The sequence below is a fragment of the Balaenoptera acutorostrata genome, chromosome 13 (genome assembly GCF_949987535.1).
Source record: "Balaenoptera acutorostrata chromosome 13, mBalAcu1.1, whole genome shotgun sequence".
NCBI classification, from domain to species: Eukaryota; Metazoa; Chordata; class Mammalia; order Artiodactyla; family Balaenopteridae; genus Balaenoptera; species Balaenoptera acutorostrata.
In genome coordinates this window covers 42,914,739-42,930,368 of record NC_080076.1, presented here as the reverse complement: position 1 = coordinate 42,930,368, position 15,630 = coordinate 42,914,739, and positions in this window count along the sequence as shown.

Genomic DNA, 15,630 nt, shown 5'->3' with positions numbered 1-15,630 from the left:
TCAAAAAATCTACAAACAATAAATGCTGGAGAGGGTGTGGAGAAAAGGGAACCCTCTTGCACTGTTGGTGGGAATGTAAATTGATATAGTCACTATGGAGAACAGTATGGAAGTTCCTTAAAAAACTAAAAATAGAATTACCATATGACCCAGCAATTCCACTACTGGGCATATACCCAGAGAAAACCATAATTCAAAAAGACACATACACCCCAGTGTTCATTGCAGCACTATTTACAATAGCCAGGTCATGGAAGCAACACAAATGCCCATCGACAGACGAATGGATCAAGAAGATGTGGTACATATATACAATGGAATATTACTCAGCCATAAAAAGGAACGAAATTGGGTCATTTGTAGAGATATGGATGGATCTAGGGACTGTCATACAGAGTGAAGTAAGTCAGAAAGAGAAAAACAAATCTCGTATATCAACACATATATGTGGAATCTAGAAAAATGGTACAGATGAACCAGTTTGCAGGGCAGAAATAGAGATAGAGATGTAGAGAACAAACACCAAGACACTATGGACACCAAGAGGGGAAAGCGGTGGGTGGCAGTGGTGGTGGTGTGATGAATTGGGAGATTGGGATTCACATATATACACTAATATGTATAAAATAGATAACTAATAAGAACCTGCTGTATAAAAATAAATAAAATTAAATTTAAAAAAAATGATATTTATAGGAGTGATACACTTTGTCTTCCCTGGGATTCCCTCATCTCAGACCTGTGGATCTATAAGTTTTTTAATTTAGGAGGGGAATATTTGAGGCTGGACTGTCTGTGTCCTGTATAATACGTAGTCCAGCCAAAAACATTCTTTGGTTTTGGTTTTCAGGGAGAGTCAGAGTTGACCCCAACTCTTACTGAGAGGCTGAGAGAAAAATCCCTTCCCAATAATGGGCTGGGGCATTCAGGCATGATAAGAAACTTGTGAGTTATAAGGGTCTTTCCCCAGGTGTAAGTTAGAGGGGTGGTGAAATGTTTTAGTTTTGGCCTTCCTTCTAACCCAACAATGGAGCAGGTTTCCGCGAGTGGCCCCGTCTGAGAAGTTAGGACAGAGTAAGTGGCTCCCATGTCCACTAGAAACTGGACAAGCTTACCTGTCACATCAATGATCACCTGAGCTTCCTCCCGTGTGATGATGACTGTCTTCTCAGGAGCCTTGGGAGGTCCCAGGTCCTGTCAGTCAACCACTGCCATTACTGGCGTGGAGGAATTTCCTCGCTCCGTTTGGAGCTGGGGGCATTCCCTCATGCAGAGTGGGCATGGCATTTGGGTATAGGCTGGGACCTGTTTCCTGAGCATTCATTGTTCTAGTGTTCAGGGCTCCCACAGCTAAAACAGGATCCCTTTCCTGGCAGGGGCCTTCTGGGAGCACTTTTGGGATGACCAAGAGCTGGGTTAGGTTTTGTCATGACGGCTGCCAAAAGCCTGACTTGCCACTGTTCCTTTCTTAAGTCACGCTGTTCCTTCCTTTCCTCCTCAGCATGGTCTTTATTGTTAAACACACTGAAGGCCATGTCAATAAGCAGGTTCAGGGACTTCCCTGGTGGCGCAGTGGTTAAGAATCCGCCTGCCAATGCAGGGGACATGGGTTTGATTCCTGGTCCAGGAAGATCCCACATGCCGCAGAGCAACTAAGCCTGTGTGCCATGACTACTGAGCCCACGTGCCACAACTACTGAAGCCCGTGCACCTAGAGCCCGTGCTCCACAACAAGAGAAACCACCGCAATGAGAAGCTCACGCACTGCAATGAAGAGTAGCCCCCGCTCACTACAACTAGAGAAAGCAACGAAGACTCAACACAGCCAAAAATAAATTTTTTAAAAAATCTGTTAGCCTTAAAAAAAAAAAAAGAAAAAAAGAAGGTTGAGAGGGCTTTGGGGCCCGATGGCAAGTTTTGAAGCCTCTGAAGAATGTCAGGGGCCGACTGGCTAATGAAGTGGATTGCAAATACAGTGTGTCCCCCAAAAGTGTTTGAGTCTACATTCATATATTTTCTGAGGGCATCTACCAATCAGGCCTGAAATAGGGCTGGATTTTCATCTTGGCCTTGGGTGATCTCTTTAACCTTATCAGAATCAACAGGTTTAATTATGCATCACAATGAGGCAAAGTGATACCCTTCTAGTAATACCAGGCTGACTTGGCTGATAGTCCCAAATGGGATCCCTTAGAGACACTGCCGTCAAGCACTCAGGGTATGATGAGGTTGGGCAATGTGTAACCCATCAGCATATGTTTGAGCTTGTGCCCAAATACAGGTCTTTTCCTCAGTGGTGGGAAAGCACAATATACAGGTCCTTACAGGTAAGTTCAAAGGAGAGAGTCTGTCCCTGGAATTCTTCGGTGAACCAGCTAGGGTCCTCCAAGAATCAGCCTAAGTGAGTGCAGCACTGGTTGGGGTCAGACAAAGAAAAGGCGTGTGGACTCTGGTAATTCCGTGAGGCCCACCTACTATTTCCTGAAGGGGCCAAAAAGCTCTGGCTGCACTTCAGTATGGAAGGGTAAAGAGGCTTATAGGGCGGGGGAGGGGCTGAAGATGGCGAAAGAGTGCTGGGGCTTGGGTCGTCTGTCTGGGGCTGCTGTTCCTCCAGGGGTGCCGCTAGAAAGGGCTTTTGTATAGCCTGAATGCGTCCCAGCTGGCAAGGTTCCCTAACATAGGACTTGCACAGCTCTGGGTTCTTTCTCAGGGCCAGAAAAGCCTGAACAGAATGAACTTCGGTCCATTTTTCCTGCCTTTTGCAGAAGACATCTAACTGTAGGATGGTATTACAGTTGAGGTCTCCATTTTCCGGCCCACCTCGTCGTCCTCAAGTTTATATTGGGACCAGGCTGTGTTACAAAAGAAAGCCAGCTTTTTTTCATTTTAAAGAATCTAGAGAAAACTTGTCCCGGTGACTCAGAATGCACGCAAGGGGTAAGCCTTGGGGCTGGAGAAGGTGTTTCCCATTGTTCCTTCACAGAGAGGGTGTTCCCGTAACAGAGAGGAGCCCTAGCATTTAGGAGGTCCCATGCGGGCCCCCTAAGACGGGGCTGGTTCCCGGCATCCCTGTCCTCCTGGCCCCATCGACCCTAGTCATAGTGGGGGTCAGCTAGGCCCCCATGGGGCAGTCCTGAGGGCCCCAGCTCCCTATCCTGGCATCTGCGGTACCTAGGATGAGTGACTTTCCTGAAGCCTTCTCTATAGATTCTGTGGCCACCGATTAATCCCTGTGTTCCCAGGTATGTTTCCCTGCAGCAGACATCTTCATGGTTCCAGAACCTGTTTAGGTCCCAGCTTTTTTCTCTAAGAGAGTACTAAGTTTCTGAACACAGACACTGGCCATTAAGGGAAATAGTTGGTGAAAAAGCCTCTCTTTTTCCTTCCCTTTTCTGGGGGGTGCCCCCCTCGCCCAGTGCCTCCTTCCCCCTACCCTTTCCCACACCCGCTCGTCCAGTGGTTGGCGGGGCCAGGGGTTGGTGGGGGAGGATACGGCACCGTGTCTGCACTTGGTGGGTACAGAGGGCCCAGTGACTCTGCGAGGACACTGCCAATCGTGTGACCCCGGGCAGGCAAGCACTGCTAACGCGGGTCACTGCCCTGGCATGAATCCCCTGCTACTCCACCCTGACAGTGCAAGGCCAGCGAGGGCGCTCAGCAGACGGGCCAAATGCTGGGCGGGGAAGAATGGCAGCTCTGACGCGATCCCACCACTATGGGCCCCGAAGGCGCGGCCTCGGACTGTGCCCCTTCCCAACATGTGGGACCCGCACACAGACCACCCAAGGCGAGAGGGAGCTCCTGAAGGGGTCGCGGTGGCCGCAGCCATCTCGAACTCTCTCTAGGTAAGGCTGCATTTTATATTTCCATACAATTGGACGTGATGACAGTTAATTAAATGGTGGATAGGGCAAACCTAGAGGGCAAAGCTCCTACGGTTCGGGTCCCCAGCTGCCTGTAAGAATGGCTGGAAACTTGTCCTGACATGGCCTTGAATAGATGTAACAGTGAAAAGAGGAAAACATAGCGGTGAGGTTGGAAGATGCCTGGGAGGTTTCTTTTTCTCCACTTCCTGCAGAGTAAGACACGAAAGTAAGAGTGGAAAGTAAGAGTGAGAGAGGACCAAGAAAGCGCAGGAGAAACAGAGCGAGGGTCACGGGAAGTCAGGCAGCACCTCTCAAGTGCCAGGGAGGACAGAGGCCGAGGCTTACTGAATTCTCCTGGCTATTGCTCGCCAAAGATGTTCCTGGAGGGTAGGTTCTTGTCTCTTGTCACGGAAAGAATTCAGAGACAGAGAAGTCAAGAAAGTGAAGCAAGGATTTATTTAAGCAATAGCCTCTCGCAAAGGGAGAGCAGGAAGTCTCAGGTGAGTAGCTGCGCTGAGTTTCTTTGGCAAGCCAGTTATGTGGGGTGTAGAAATGAAGGGGCAGAATATCCATTGGGGAGGGAGGGTTTGGGCTTCGTATTCCCTGATTGTCATTCCAGCTCCATCTTCCCAAGGAGAGGAGGGCTTTTCGTCCTGATTTAGTCTTGATGGGAAGCGTCATGGCGCTCGTGCTTTATGGGAACTTCTTATCTGCAAGGCTAATTTTTTTTTTGCATTTTATTTTATTTGTCTTTTTATACAGCAGATTCTGATTAGTTATCTATTTTATACATATTAGTGTATATATGTCAATCCCAATCTCCCAGTTCATCCCACCACACCCCCTCCCCCTCCCCCCTCCCCCCCCCCACTTTCCCCCCTTGGCGTCCATACGTTTGTTCTCTACATCTGTGTCTCTATTTCTGCCTCTGCAAGGCTAATTTTATTGTAATGAGAGCATAATGAGCAAAAGGTTGCATTCAGATGCCGGAGATTCCCACCTTTTCCCACCTTTCTTTGCTTCTAGGACACTTACCATCCCAAAATATGTGGTTTCCTGTCAGTCTGGAGGTTCCTGCTTCTCTTTATCTGCCCAAGGACCCCCCACTGTTTATAAGAGATGTGGTTTCCTTCCACCTGGACAGTGCCCCCCTTTCTCTGCTCATATCTAACTACCTGCCTGTTTTAACAGTCTCTCTATTGCAGAGAGAGTCTTACACCCCAGTTTCCTAGGACTTCTTCACCTGTAGAAAGCATTCCTTTGATCAGAATTTGGCTTCAGCTACCAGCTGGCTCCACATTCCCAAATCCCTGGTGCTTTGCTTTACAGCTGCCCAAGCTGGTCCCACTGCCTAGAGTCAGAAGCAAGGATGTTCAAGCAAATTCTGGCCCTGTTTGCAGCAGGGAGAGTGTTTTCTGGCATCTCACACTGGAACCTTGAAAGCATCTCCCTATAGGGAAATATATCTACACACACAATAAACTAAGACTTGAAACGTTTAAAGAGAATTGGGAACTCTAAGGGTTCTTTTAAAGAAAATATTGTTCCCCACAATAGGCAACAGTTAACGTTGGTAATTAAGCAACGGCTTAGACCTTGATTCTGCTCTTCTTACTCAGCATCCTCCTCTGAGCACCTGTTTTGTACAGTTAACTTCAATGCTGATCTTTGGTCTTAGTTCCCTTCTAAACTTTCCTGGATCCTCTCTAACTTGACCCATCCCTTTAGTCCCAACAAACTCTCCTGCCCTCCATGCTACCACTTCTAACCTCACAGACACCCAAATATACCAGGACCCAATATGCTCTGCCTCAGTGTCCCTCCACCCCTGGGGGGCGGGGGAGTGTTGTGTGATACATACTGCCCATCACTCATGACCCTTCCGGATGCAAGAAGACCTTGCCTCATACAACAAAGAGAAGATGTGCTTTTGCACTTAGAAGAACCTATAACCACAGAAGAGTGACTAGTCCAGGAGGAACAGCCAGCATGTCTCTGTATAGTACTGAACAAGAACATTTCTGGAAGTTGCCCCAGGCACTGCATTGGCTTTTCTGCCTCACCCTACGCACCCACCCATTCTCTGTGCTATTACGAGCACCACAGGTCACCAAATTTACCCTGGAAAACCCACTGAGAGGTTTTTCAAGTTAAAAGGAAAAACTCCAAATTCATTTTCTAGAAACAGGTTCAAGATAGAAACAGTTCTGTGCTGTGTACAAGAGAGCTGCAAACTGTCGATATGGGCAGAGAACGGCCAACAGGAAAAGTATTTTTAAAAAATGACAAACCACTTGTGGAAGTTTTGGCATCATTTCCTCCAATGACTGATAATTATTTAAGAAGAAAATACTAGAAATAGTACTAACCAAAATAGTACTAACCAAAAGCCTGGTAGCAATAAATTCTTGATCATTATCTGTGAATGGGATCACCAGCCCCTGGATAATGAAATCGAATACTTTTGTTAGAATGGGGATTTTTTTAAAGTCCTAATTACTCTTTAGTCTAGAATGATTCTAGCCTTACAACGCATCTCTCTTCTTAGAGAAAAACACATGAATGTGTGGTCACGGGAGGAGAACTTTGACCTGGAAAGGGTATTTAGGCACTCTCCCAGACAAGCTGTTGATTTCCACATAAAAACTGGCAAAAGAGAGAGCCATCTGGGATAAAATGTTATCCACATTGTTGGTGTCTCACTGTTGGAAGTGTAGTTCAGTTTTTTACCACAAAAAAAATGATATTATGCAGCTAATAGAAACTATTTCTCAATAAATCACAGATATATAAGGAACCCAGAATGGGTGTATTAGTTTTACTTATTTCAAACATCTAAAACATCATTTTTTAAATGAGCATTTGGTGCAACTATCTACTTACCAGCTTTTCGAGTTTTCTAGAAAATGCATCCTCTGTTCCCAGATCCCATGATGCCTTATGCAATGGAGACCATAAGAAAACGTAACAAGGAGTTAAGAGATCTGGGTTCTAGTCATGACTCTACCATTAACTTACTACGGGATGTTGCACAAGACATTTAATATTCTCCACTATATTAGTTAAGATAACACTAGCTGTGTAACAAAACACAAAAATGTCATTGGTGATAAAAGATTGTTTCTTGCCCTGAGGACAGTTCAATGCAGATATTCCTGGTCAGCAGGCAGCTTTCTTTCCCATAATGATTCAGGGGTCCTAAAACTCCCCCATTCATGAAGACAGCAAAGTCCTCTGCTTCATGCTAGTGGGAAGGGAAAGACAATATGGAAAAGTCCCACCCCCTTTGTAATAGTCTGGCCTACAAGTGACACATCTCACCTCCCTCTCATTCCAACATCAAGAACTAGTCATTTGCCCATGCCTGTCTGCAAGGACAGGAGCTAAAGACTGAGAAATACGGTCCAGCCAGCGAGAGCATGAATTTTGCATGCACAGCTATAAACATTTCTGCCACATCAAACCTCTATTTATTCGTCTGTGAAATGATAATAATAATAACTGACCTGCCACCCCACAGAGATATGGTAGAGAAAACAATAACAAATGTTAACATGCTTTGAAAAGGGCTCAAGAGAATCAGAGCCCCACAAGATATTATTTTCCCTCCTATCTACCAACTTATTTGTGCTTTCTAGTATTGGAATCCATCTTCAACAGATAGTGTTGTAAGAGCACATATCTCCGTGTCTCTGTGTCCACCATTCTCACCCTCTAGCAGCTTTTGACAAAGCCTTACCCCTGAGCCCATGAAATGATATATTTTCTTGGCTTCCACATCATGGCATTCTCCCGGCCTTCCCACTTTCTCACTGCCCCTTCTCAGTCCACTTTGCTGAGTTCTCACCCTCTACCCAAAGGTTTTTTACTGCAACACCTCAGGACTCTGTCCTAAACCTTATCTCTCACTACGCTCACTCTCTAGACAATTTTATCCTTTCCTATGGCTCTATGCTGAGGATCCTGAAATGGTATCTTGAGCCCAAGCTGCTCTTCTGAGCTTCAGACTCCCACATACTACAGCCTCCTCGACAGTTCCATCTGAAAGCTCCATACATAGCTCAGACTTCACATGGTCAAAACAGAACTCCTGATTTTCCCTCCCCACACCTGTTCCTTTGCTAATCTTCCTTTATATAACTTTCCCATCTTAGCAAATGGCATCAATTGCTCAAATTCAAAACCTTAGAATCATTTTTACTCCTTTCTTTCCCTCACTTCACATTGATAAATCCTATTGGCTTTACCATAGCCTCCCCCAAAAAAGTCTTCTTTCTGTCCACTTCTATCTACCTGCTGTTTCCCTAATACCAACAACTGTCTTATCTCACCCTGATTGCTGTAGAGATTTCTTAACTAGGTTCCACACTTGCCCCCTACAACCCATTCTCTTCCAAGCAGCAAGACTCACCTTTTTAAGATATACTACATTTTAACGAATCTCTGAAGCCTCACTTTTTAAACACAACTTACATATAAAGGAAAAAACATACCACTTGGACTGTGACATGATACTTTCTTATTACATCAATTGTAAGTACATTTTTTATGTCAGACATGTTAAAATTTGAAAAAAAAGTAATGGCAACTGGCTGATTTTTTATCTACCCACTCACCCTCCACCCTCTGATAAAGCATAAAGCCAACAAAGGGAGCAAATAAAGTTATACATAATTCACTGCTTTAGTAATACTCTGTGATAGGGAACATCATGGCACTCAAGTTATCTGTTGTTAAGAAATAAACCAAATTCCAACAGAACTCTGACTGTGCACCCACCACTGTAAGCCTGTGGGTGCAGAGAGTGGGGGGAGGGGAGTTTAATAGACACCATGAAAATATTGAAGGGGTGCAGAAGACTTATAGTATAGATGAAATCATCCCCAGGAAGAAAAAATCCAATAGTAAACACTGACCACAGGTTAGAACTTGGTAATTAATAGCACCAGCTACAGGGCTTGTAGGTGGTGGAACTAGAAGCAGAAGTCTCTGAGAAGCATTGCTCAAGGGAAGAAGATGTAATCCTTGGAAATATAGCAGTGAAGGAAAAGAAAGAAGTAAGAAAGGAAGATTAAATACTTTATATTAAATCAAATAAAATAGCAAAGGAAACAATAGAGAAACAAAACACAGCCACCCCTTGCCTTCCTGACACCATCAACAACACTATAAGAGCAACACACAAGAGGGCAGAACAGAGAATTATCAAGCTAAGAGCACTGACCACAAAATGCATAGGAATGGAAAAAGTGGACCACATCCAGGCAAAACTATTATAAAAATTCAGAAAACATGAATTAAGGCATTTCAGTTGATAAGAATTCTCCCCCCAAAATCAACCATAATGCCAAAGAAATTTTAAACAACACTCAAACTGAATTGAGTATTTTCACATAAACATTTGTAACTGTGAAGAAATACCTTGAATCAGAAATACAAAAACTAAGAACAGAAATGGAAGGAGTGAGGGAGACGTGAAATAAGAGTTGATTGAACTCGAGAAAGAAACAGAAGAAAAAAAGACAAAAATCATATCAGAAATGAAGACTAAATCATCAGGTACTCAAGAGAAGATTCAAATGAAAATTTAGGAGAAGAAAGAAAACAACCAAAAGAAAAAAAACTGAGACAAAGAAAGAAGTAAAAATGAAATCTAAACAGGATAAACACAAAGAGATTCACAGTCTAACATATCTTTGTTAAAAATAAAATACAGAAAAAAATAAAAATAAAATAAAATAAAATACAGAGACAAAATCAGAGAAAAATGACTTGTCACATGCAAGGGACCCCAACAAGATTAACAGCTGACTTCTCACCAGAAAAGATGGAGACCAGAAACAGAAGGATAAATAACCAAAGTGCTGAAAGAAACTGTAGATCAAGAGTCTTATATCTAGCAAAACTATCTTTCAAAAATAAAGATGAAATAAAGATATTCCCAGATAAATAAAAACTGAGAGAATTCATTTATCTTTACAAGAGAAATAGAATTGCATAAAACATCTCAAAAACAAAGTAAGGCAACAGCAGACCAGTATTTTCAAAAAACTTAAGGAACGAGGGTATAAATCAAATGTATTACATCCATTCAATGGAAAAAGAAGATGTGGTACATATATACAATGGAATATTACTCAGCCATAAAAAAGAACAAAATAATGCCATTTGCAGCAATGCAGATGGACCTAGAGATTATACTAAGTGAAGTAAGTCAGAAAGAGAAAAACAAATACCATATGATATCACTTATATGTGGAATCTAAAATATGACACAGATGAACATATCTATGAAACAGAAACAGAGTCACTGACATAGAGAACAGACTTGCGGTTGCCAGAGGGGTGGGGGATGGATTGGGAGTTTGGGGTTAGCAGATGCAAACTATTATATATAGAATGGATAAACAACAAGGTCCTACTGTATAGCACAGGGAACTATATTCAGTATACTGAGATAAACCATAACGGGAAAGAATATGAAAAAGAATGTATAACTGAATCACTTTGCTATACAGCAGAAATTAACACAACATTGTAAATCAACTATACTTCAATAAAATAATTTTAAAAAAAAGAGATATGATAACTAGATACAGTATGTGATCTTCTACTCTGTCCTGGGCTAGAGGGGAGAAATCTATAAAGGACATTATTGGGTCAATTGACAAAGTTAGAATACAGATGGTAGGTGAGACTAAAATATTGTATTAATATCAAATTTACTCAACTTGCTAACTGCACTGTGGTCTTAGAATATTCTTATTAAGAAATACACACTAAAGTTTTTAGGGGTAAAGCACCATGATACATGCAACTTTCTCTAAAATGGCTCAGAAATATTACATATACTATATGTTTTATATATGTGTGTGTGTGTTTTGTGCATTTTCTATGTGGTTGTGGGGGGAGGGGAGAGACAGACAGACAGACAGAGGAGGCAAACAGCAATGCAAATGAGACCAAATGTTAACATAGCTATATCTGCGAAAGTGGTACATGGGTGTCCTATGTACTATTCCTTTTTTCCCCCTTTTGTTTTCAGTTTTATAGAGAATAATAAAATAAAATAATTGATATACCTATGTGCTATTCTTATTCTTGCAACTTTTTTATAAATTGAAATTATTTCCAATTTAAGAGTAATTTATGTATAAAGAAATACCTTAGAAATTGTGAAATAAGACAAATCAAATTATATCACTCCCATTTCAAACCCTCGAACAGCTTCCCAATGCTCTGAGAACACAAGTCAAGGTGCTCTCCCTAACACCTGCGTGACGCATGCCTGACTACACGCCCCGCCCAATCTCTGCCTCTCCTGCCCCAACCCAGCACCAGCCATACTCATCTTCTCTCTTCCATTCTGAACTCTTTCCGGTTTTGAGGCTTTTCACATTTAGGCGGCTGCTATTTATACTAATCCAGAATCCCTTTCCCCTCGGGGTAAACCCCACCCACACACCATCAGTCCACGGGGTTCAGAGGGATCAGCACTGCCCACACCCTGAACTCCAGGTGGGCTGTGAGCTGCTGAGTGCGCCCCTGAGAATGACGCCAATACACAGAAAGCAAAGGTGCCAGGTAAAAGCAGGACCAAATCCTGACTGCATCGTTTGAGGCTTTGACTCCAGCCTGTCCTGAAATGAGATCTACCCCTGGACTTTCTGCTCACACAGCCAAAAACTCCCTTCTGCTTGCACTAGTTTGAATGCGAGTTCCTGGATGTGCTGTTCCCTTTGCCCAGAATGCCCTTCCCTTCTCTCTCTGTAAGACTGGCTCCTTTCCCCCCTCGGTCTCAGTTTAGATGTCACCTCCTTTGAGACGCCTTTCCTGAATATCCTACTTAAAGGTCTCCCATTTCAGATCTGTTTTTCCATTTCTTAGCCCTCTGGTTTTTTGTTTTTGTTTTTGTTTTGTTTTGCCTCATCACACTTAACACAACTTGCATCATTTCACTTATTTGTATGTTTACTTCCTTTCAAAACTGTCCCCCATTTGAGTAAAGGCAGGGGATAAGGTGGTCTCAAGCTCCATTGCACCCACAGGGCCTGGGATGTTGCTTTATCATAGTAGCCACCCACTGTTTATTAAATAAATGCATACTTCTTTTTTCCTAGTTGCACTAAGTGTTGAATACTGAATAATCTATGTCACTTAAGAGAGGAAAAACCATGAATTGGCACATGATTTTTAGGCCTAGAAACTATTTTACTACATTAAAAGCTCCTCAAGGAGTGTTTTATTGCATTTTCATTTTCTGCTTACCCCAAATATTTTGCATGGGCCCTTACCCATAGCATGTGTACAATTACGTGATTTTTTCTCCCAATTATAATGCCAATTAAGTCAGCAAAGGAGCCAGGCAGTATTGAACTGACAATGATACACTCAAAACTGTAATTCCTTCTTTCAGAAGCTACTGTAAGACTCCAATGGGACCGGGTAGACATTGGGGGAAGAAAATTTTCCAGGGAAGTGGATTAGAGCACTGTAAATATTTATTGAATGAATCATAAGTCTCTGTAGCTAAACAAATTCCAGAAAGGAAGAGACAGAGAGAGAGAGAGATGAAGACAGAGAAAGATAGAGAACTCTAAAACCCTCAGTCACTGGGACAGATGAGTAGAACTTAACAACCACACCATAAGCTCTGACGTCAGTTCTGCTTCTGACATGATGTTTCCAGGTCCCATGAGTAAACTTTCAATAACCTATGAAAACATTACTTAGCCCCCGTCTCCTCTTCCTTCCACTCTCCTCCAGCTCCTAATGAGGCTGGCCACGGATCTGGGTCAGTGGGAAAAGGAGGATCAAGTGCTATCGTGCTGGGGCTATGAGATCTAAGTCAGGACATAAAATGTGGATCCCCCATGTCTTGGTCAAGTCATGTAATCTACCAAGAGTCTGTTTCTTCTCATCCATAAAGAATGGATAAGAGCACCCACTGGATGTAACTCACAAACTGTTTCTATATATTGAATAATGTACTAGTAAAATATTTCATAAATTATGTAAATATTATCAAAATTCAGTTACTAAACATAATCTATTTTTATGATTATTGATACAAATCTCCACTCAGAGTTTTAGGGTTCCACAAAGATGAAATCTCTATAATGATTTAGTTCTTTAGGGGCACCTAAGAGCTGTTGAAAAAAAAATATGATCCAGCTACTTGTGATGAAAGCACTTTCAGAAAAGAGTTCCTGATATTCCCTAAACCTAAAGAAAACCTTCAGCTGCATTATTTGTTTCTTTCTGATAGTAATAATAGTATATAATAACAATGTAAGCTAGTAATCCTAGTGAATCTTTTGTTTTTCTACTAGGTTTTAAGCTTCTACAGCCTTGCCTTCAAGTTACGTAAGAGATCCAACGTCTCCTTATTATGAAAAATTAGGTCCTTAGCGCCTTGCTAAGAGCCCTAGGCCATTTTCTACCCATGTTCCAAGGGTCTGAAATAGCATTTTCTAGGCACAAAGGAGAATCCTTCTTGAAGATAAGCCCTTCTAAATGCTCTTGTGTCACCCCCCTTGGGTCACATCTGAGTATCCAGGCCATAGAAGACATCTGATTAAAAGTTGCATTAAAGATGAAGCCTAGAATTATTTAAATAAAATTTCACGGTTATCCAAAAGCTGTAAAAAATTTTTGTTTTAACTGTAAACATTTTTCTCTGGTCTCTTAGTTAGCTGTTCTCTCTTGATCATAGGAAACAAAAGCCTCATACAATTTCATTCATTTATACACTCATTTGTTCATTTATTTATTCAACCATTCATCATACATTTATTGATATTAAAGACAATGTTTAAGCTTTGGGAATATAAAATTGAACAAGAAACAGCCTTTGTGAAGTATATATTGATACAGACATATCAACAAATAATCGTAATGTTATCAGGGCTTTAATAAAAATACGTATCAAGAGGTAAGGAAGCTCAGAAGAAAAAGTGGCATTTTTTTTTTTCTGCAGGAGTTGGAAGAGATTTCACAAAGTGATGAAATAAGACAGGTATTCACAAAGATTGGAAGATAGGTAGAAAATAGGGAGAAAATCATTAATTATAAATTAAATAACTAAATGAGTTGATATAGAGAAAGGATTTAGACCACTGATTGGTACAGTAAGTGCCACTGAGATTATAGCTAATATTAGTGTTAGTGTCACCATCATCATTGTCTAAACAATAGGAACCATCAGGGTGCTCACCAACTCCGGTCTTTCTTAGGTGTGATTTTCTGTGCTGACATCACTCTCACCTTCAACAGGTTCAAGTTCCAAAGTTCTATTTAATAAAAATCCAGCAACACCAAGGTAAAGCATGAATACTAACCACCTAGACTACTCCAGTCTAGCGCACTTTCTTTATCCAGCTAAAAACACTGGGCCATAAATACAAGTTTTGTAATAAGGGAAGGGAATAGATAGAACAGATTAAGGTCAAAACTCTATATTTAATTTATAAACAAAGGTATTGGAGAAGAGAGGGGAAAGGTAAGGGGGCTCACTTTTCTTAGAACAAAGTCAATGTGCTTAAGAGTTTCATCGTAGGACATTGAATGGCACTAACAATGGAGTGTGAGATACTGATTGTTGATTAGTCAGTATAGGGTAAGCTCTGCTGCAAAACCAACAAGGATGATCTCTCAGTGGGTTAACACACAGCAAGTCTGCCATGAGTCTAGAGGCCTCATGAGTCTTCGGGGCCGCTCCCTTCAAAGTGCTGATTTGGGGACCCAGTCTAATTCCCCCTTATAGCTATGCCATCTGGAACACAGGGCTTCCAGGTCACCACAATAGGGAAGAGAGAACCGGAGAGTGACACACCTGTTAATAAATGCTTTGACAGAAGTGACCCACATGAATTCTGCTTCTACTCACAACTCATTCACCATAACTAGCCACATGATCTTATTTAACTATGTGAGTATTAGAGAATTTGTGGGAGTATGTGGGTATTTGGAGAATGGAGTTTCTGCACAATTTTGGCTCAGCTATATTATAATTTAATTTTTATTTTTATTTTTTGCAGAGGTAGAGATTGGGGAGAATGCTTTTGCTGTTTTTTTCCCTTATGAATAGTTTTCTACTAGTTAGATTCACTTTTCTCAGTAGACTGAAAAATCATAGATTTTTTTTTTAATTGTGCTCCCTAGGACTTAGTACCACTGCTGACAATACTAGGTGTTGAATAAATAAATAGATAGATTCTTTAGATAAAGCCAGTATAGATTATCCATGTTGTTGCCAAAACTGTATCCAGAAGTCAGCTGCCAGAACTTTATTCTGGTGATTAAACTGATTTTATTAGTAGTAATGTAGTTAATTCATTTCATTATTTGAGGAATTACCTGCAGGAACAGTAATCAAATTGACTCAATTCTTTCACTGTTTACAAAAACAAGCCAGTACTACAAGTCTCTACAGTATGCATTCAACTACCTAACCCATCACTTGCCATTTTATCCACATAACGGTTTTCCTTTCTCTTTCTTGGTGTCACATTAAAGCTTCCTTCTGCCCTCGAGATGTTTTATAAGGAAAAAAGAAATAAAGCTTACATTATTTTTTCCATATATTACTATCTTGGTTTATTGGTTTCTGCTTGTATAAAATCTTAATTCATATTAAAGGAAAATATTTAATTCAGCTGTTCTTAAGAGAAAAATAGCATTCTTCCACTTCAAATATTTTCTTTGTCAAAATATTCCTTACATATTTTAGTTGTTGTTTAATTTCTTCTTTCTCCAATGGAGA